Source organism: Aulonocara stuartgranti (assembly GCF_965226115.1).
Source record: "Aulonocara stuartgranti genome assembly, chromosome: 3".
NCBI lineage: Eukaryota > Metazoa > Chordata > Actinopteri > Cichliformes > Cichlidae > Aulonocara > Aulonocara stuartgranti.
In genome coordinates this window covers 2323494-2329920 of record NC_138941.1, presented here as the reverse complement: position 1 = coordinate 2329920, position 6427 = coordinate 2323494, and the positions used below count along the sequence as shown (strand labels likewise).

The 6427-nt window shown below is 41.1% G+C and overlaps 1 protein-coding gene across 2 annotated transcripts in view; it reads right to left on the bottom strand.

Annotated features, from left to right (window-relative positions):
* LOC309702293 (uncharacterized protein) overlaps nt 1-6427 on the bottom strand; it is a 202675-nt gene that overhangs the window by 125387 nt on the left and 70861 nt on the right. The window lies entirely within an intron of this gene.

Sequence of the window (6427 nt, the reverse complement as noted above, 5' to 3'; positions counted from 1 at the left end):
CTGCTTATCTGCAGACCTGAGGGCTCCACTTGGATTCTTTTGTTAAAGAGAGATAAGATGGAGCCAATCCATTCACAGATTTAAAGACAACCAGATCTGGAAGTGGATTCTACCACGTACTGGTAACCAGTGGAAAAAGCTGGTGATGGGTCGTCTAGCACAGACCCACCGCTGGAACCAGACAATTGATGAGGGAGAGAACTGTGACAGCGCCGTTCCTTCACTTGACCTCAGTCGCTCTCGTCTGCTCCCTCGTAACACTGCTCTTTATTGAGCTTACATGAATATGCACAAGTTCATTATGACGTCTTACACAGGTATGAACAAAGAGTACCAGTCTGTGCATAGTGTGTGTGTCTGTGTGTGTGTGTGTGTGTGTGTGCGTGAGTGTGTGCATAGTGTGTGTGTGTGTGTGTCTGTGTGTGTGTGTGTGTGTGTGTCTGTGTGTGTGTGTGTGTGTCTGTGTGTGTCTGTGTGTGTGTGTGTGTGTCTGTGCGTGTCTGTGTGTGTCTGTGTGTGTGTGTGTGTGTTCCAGATGTGACCCTGTGACCCCAAAGCTGGTGCTAAGAGTCCAGCGGTCCCCCTAACAAAGGGCTCTTATACTTAACCAGACACAGAGTAGGTGTCCTCCTACACCAGGGGTCTCAAACTCGCGGCCCATGGGCCAATTGCGGCCCGCAGGACGATAGTTTTTGGCCCCACCTTAATATGAAAATGTAATGTTAGTTTGATAATGTATGACACTTTACAGTGTTGTGGGCGGAGCTGAATTAACCCACCAATCAGGGTGGGATATGGATCTCAGGGGACACCAGCCGGGCTTGATGCAAGCAGGGAAACATTTCTCAATGAGTCAAAGTTCCAGCAGCGTTGCCCTGGAGTGTTTCTTTCTTTCCTGTGCCTGGCTGGCTTCCTCCTTTCTATTGGGCAAACGCCGACATTCGCCCCAGCGCGCTGCGTTCACAACACTTCAAAAAAAGTTGTTTTTTTAAGTTGCTGCCCAGCGGGGCATTATACGTATATAGATTTATACACACGTCAGTGGGATTTAAAGTTATTTTTCCACAGAGAGAGATCTCATATTAACTCTCACAGTGATGCGTAGGCGGCGGGATAAAAGAAAAGTCATGAACTCAATGCAGCCCAATTTAGTCTGCAGTCACATAGCGACACCTGTTCATCGGCAACAACAGTCCCCGGTAACCCGGACTAATTATAGGGTCGCACCGTAATTTGTGGCTCCATGTTTTTATTTGCATCACTGCGTTTGCATTGCAGCAAACATGAACATTACATATATTTCAATATAATGTAAAAGCAGTCAAAACAACTAACATCAGAAACAGCTGATGTTATTTGTTATATGTCACGGTGTCATTTCCGCTTCTTTCTCCTGTAACAACAGCCCGGCGCCGTGAGCAGTCGCCTTTTTTGCGCTCGCTATCCCTGCACTTTCTACCATCTGCAAACGCCACGGTGTTCGTGTCGTCATGAAAGACATGAACATCGAGCGTAAAAACAAAGGAGACTGCTACCGGCTTTTTATCTGCCGATCGCCGTGCTACGGTTGCAAGAAAAAGAAGCAGAAATGACGTTCTCTACGCGTTGAGACGTTCCCCGTCCGTCGGCTAAACGCTTGATTGAAACTTCAATGCGACAGTGACACCAAGTAGAATTATAAATGTCACATAGCCCCAAACATGTCTTTTTCAAAGCCTGCGGTGAAGAGAAAGGTTGGTGATGAGCACCGACAATTTCAGGAAAAGTGGGAAATGCAATATTTCTTTGTTGAGCACAGGGGCACCCCGACCTGTCTTATTTGCACAGAGAAAGTTGCGCTGCACAAGGAATACAATTTGAAACGTCATTACACAACTAGACATGCTGAGCTGGATGCAAAATACCAGGGAGACGAGAGAGCGAACCGGGTTGCCAGTCTTAAAACAGATCTACTGAGGCAGCAAGATTTCTCCAAGAAAGCAACCAAAGAGAATAATGCAGCAGTCGGAGCCACGTGGTTAGTGAGATGATTGCTAAAGCAGGGAAGCCATTCACAGAAGGTGCATTTGTCTAAAAGTGCATATTGCAGGCTGCAAATATAGTCTGTCCGGGAAAGAAAGGTCAGTTTAGCAACATCAGCCTTTCTGCCAACACCGCAGCAGATCGCATTTCTGACCTGTCAAGTGACATTTATGACCAACTGTGTGAGAAAGCCAAATGTTTCAGTGTATACTCAGTCGCTCTTGATGAGACCACAGACATCACCGACACTGCCCAGCTCCCAATGTATGTCCGTGGTGTTGATGACAGTTTTGAAGTGATGGAGGAGCTGCTCACAGTAATTCCAATGCATGGCCAGACCACCGCTCAGCAGATATTTACAAGCTGTGTGATGCCATTGAGAATGTTGGTTTGCCATGGAAGAGGTTTGTTGGAATAACAACAGATGGAGCGCCATCAATGACAGGGAGGAAACATGGACTGGTGGCACAAAACAAACTGGAAGAGGAAGGCGTGGAGGAGGCCATTGCTCTGCACTGCATCATCCATCAGCAGGTCCTTTGCAGCAAATGCCTGAAGTTTGACAATGTGATGTCTATTGTTGTGAAATGCATCAACCAAATCAGATCCAGGGGCTTAAAGCACCGAAGGTTCTGTGCTTTTTTAGAGGAAATGGAGTCAGAATATGGGGATGTGCTCGACTTCACTGAGGTACGTTGGCTCAGCAGGGGAAATGTATTAAAGAGACTTTTTGAGTTGAGAGCAGAAGTGAAGCCTTCATGGAGAAGGATGGAGTTAGTGTTCCTGTGCTAACTGATCCCAAATGGCTCATGGACTCAGCTTTTCTTGTTGATATGACACATGAGCTTAATGTACTGAACAAGACGTTACAAGGCCAGGGGCAACTTGTCAGTGCTGCCTATGACAACGTGAGAGCATTCTCCACAAAACTGGCGCTCTGGAAAGCTCAGCTCTCTCAGACAAACCTTTGCCATTTCCCAGCATGCAAGGCACTCGTGGATGCAGGCACACCATTCAGTGCTGACGAGTATGTTGATGTCATTTTGAGGCTACAGGAGGAATTTGATCACAGATTTGCTGACTTCAAGACACACAGAGCCACCTTTCACATTTTTGCGGACCCCTTCTCCTTTGATGTGCAAGATGCCCCTTCTGTGCTTCAAATGGAGCTCATTGAGCTGCAGTGCAACTCTGAACTCAAAGCAAAGTTCAGGGAGGTGAGTGGAAAAGCAGACAAGCTTGGACAGTTTTTGAGAGAATTGAGCCCTAGTTTCCCTCGGCTTTCCCGAATGTTCAAGCGGACCATGTGCCTTTTTGGTAGCACATACTTGTGCCAAAAGCTCTTCTCCACTTTGAACTTCAATAAGTCCAAGTACAGGTCCAGACTTACGGATGATCATCTTCAAGACATACCGAGGGTCGCAACTGCTTCCTCCCTCAGGCCAAATCTGGCTCGGCTATGCGAGAGGAAACGCTGCCAGGTCTCTAGCAGCAAGGAGTAGGCAAGAGAAGCCATGTTCAGAAGAACAGTTCATTTTCTCCAGTGTTCCATTCATGTTCAGAAGAAGGTTATAGAACTGTTAATACAGACATTTCAATCTAAATACAGCAGATATAGAAGACTGAAAAAAACCCCACATAAGTTCACTGACTAAAAATATCTCATTATTATTTTATTTATGTATTACAGATTGATTTATTTTCTTATTAATTCTTAATTTGTTTATTTATTTTTCATATTTTGTGTTAAAAAATAAAAATAAGAGAAGATTGGAATTTTTTAACCATGCCTTTCTTGTGGAAAACCTAATGTGGCCCAGCCTCACCCAGACTCTGCCTGCAGCGGCCCCCAGCTAAATTGAGTTTGAGACCCCTGTCCTACACCATAAATCAGTAAGAGAGGGTACGACCTCTCTCATGGCCCCAAGTGGTGTGTGCATGCCAGAGCACTCTGGAAGGCACACAGAGTCTTTACACACTACTCAGGATCAAACCTCTATCATTATGCAATCGATTATACAACTCTAAGCATATATGAGTAAATATTTCTAAGCATAAATGACAATCAACAATATAAACCTTACAGCTGGTTTTAATAACAGAATTCATTTGTTTCTCAAACGAGAAAGAGCTATCGAGAAACACTCCTAAATCTTTAGTTCTTAACTTTTCCAGTGGGCCAAGGTCAACATTATCTGCTAATGCTAAATAGGCTGCCGTTATTAACTAATGCTAATTTGACATGAATTAGCATTATGCACTAATGCTAACACTTACTTTTTTTAAAAATGTGAGTAGCTAATGCTAACACTATTTCCCTTAACTTTATAACAATGTGAACGGCTAATGCTAACACTCTTTTTCCTAGCATTATAACATCTGAGCTGCTAATGCTAAGTAGGCTGCCATTAGCACCTACGTCTAATTTAAGGCAAATACGCATTAGAACCTAATGCTCATATCGTTTTCCTTTGCTTTATAACAATGTGAGCAGCTACTGCTAAATAGCATTAGCTAATAACAGCAGTCTAATTTAATGCAAGTTAGCCTCATTTGCATTACAACGATGTGAGGAGTTAACGCTAAGTATGCTGCCATTAGTGGCTAATTCTAATTAGGGGTAAATAAATATTACCAGCTAATGCTAATATCGTATTCTCTTCCCTTTTAACAATGTGAGCAGCTAGTGCTAGGTAGGCTGATGCTAGCAGCTATTGCTAAAGCTAATTTAATGTGAATTAGCATCACATTAGTGAGGAGTTAATGCTAAGTAGACTGCCATTAGCAGGTAATGCTAATTTTAGGTGAATAGGAATTGGCAGATAATGCTAATATCATATTTTCTTGCTTTATAACAATGTGACCAGCTAATGCTATGTAGGTTGCCGTTATTAGCTAATACTAATTTGAGGTGAATAAGCATTATCCCCTTATGCTAACAATGTTTTTTCTTACTTTTTAACAATACAAGTAGCTAATGTGAACACTTTTTTTTTTATTGAATTCTAATTTTTCCCTTGCGATGTGAAGAGTTAATGCTAAATAGGATGCCATTAGTGGCTAATTCTAATTTTAGATGAGAAAGCATTAGAAGCTAATGCTAATACCATATTTTCTTGCTTTATATCAATATTAGTAGGTAATGCTAAGTACGTAGCCATTATTAGCTAATGCTAATTTAGGTGAATTAGCATTATCCACTAATGCTAACACTGTTTTTGCCAACTCTTTTCCCTTGCATTATAACAATATGAGCAGCTAATGCTAAGAAGGCTGCCATTATTAGGTAATGCTAATTATTATGTGTGTTAGCATTATCCGCTGCTGCTAGCAATGTTTTATCTTACCTTTTAACAATATCAGCAGCTAATGCTAACACTACTTTAATTTCAGTTAAACCTACTTAGCATTAATTAACTTCATTTAGCATTAAGAAGTTTTTGCTATAGGCTACCATTAGTGGCTAATGCTAATTTTAGGTAAATAGAAATTGGCAGCTAATGCTAATACCATATTTTCTTGCCTTATAACAATGTGACCAGCTAATGCGAAGCAGGTGCTATTATTAGCTAATACTAATTCGAGATGAATTAGCATTATCCGCTTATGCTAACAATGTTTTTTCTTACTTTTTAACAATACGCCATTAGTGGCTAATTCTAATTTTAGATGAAAAAGGATTAACAGCTAATGCTCATACTGTTTGCTTTGTAAGAATGACAGCAGCTAATGATATGAAGTCTACCGTTATTAACTAATGCTAATTTGATGAGAATTAGCATTATCCGATAATGGTAACTCTTTTCCCCTGCATTATAGCAATGTCAGGAGTTAATGCTAAGTAGACTGCCATTAGGGGCTAACTCTAATTAGGGGTGAATAATTATTAGCAGCTAATACTAATACCGTTTTCTCTTTTTCCTTATAACAACTTGAGCAGCTAATGCTAATTTGATGCGAATTAGCATTATATTAGTGAGCAGTTAATGCTAAGTAGGCTGCCATTATTAACTAATACTACGTTGACGTGAATTAGCATTATGCGCTACTGCTAATACTGTTTTCTCTTACTTATTAAAAATGATAGTAGCTAATACTAATACTCTTTTCCGTTGGGTAACAACAAAGTGAGGAATTAATGCTAAGTTGGCTGCTTTTAGCGGCTTATTCTAATTAGGGGTGAATAATTATTAGCAGCAAATGCTAATACCGTTTTCTCTTTCCTTATAACAATATGAGCAGTTAATGCTCATTTGATGTAAATTAGCATTATATTAGTGAGGAGTTAATGCTAAGTAGGCTGCCATTAGCAGCTAAAGGTAATTTGAGGTGAATAAGCACTAGTAGCTAATGCCAATACCCTTTTCTCTTGTGTTATAATGATGTGAAACGTTAATATTGTTCT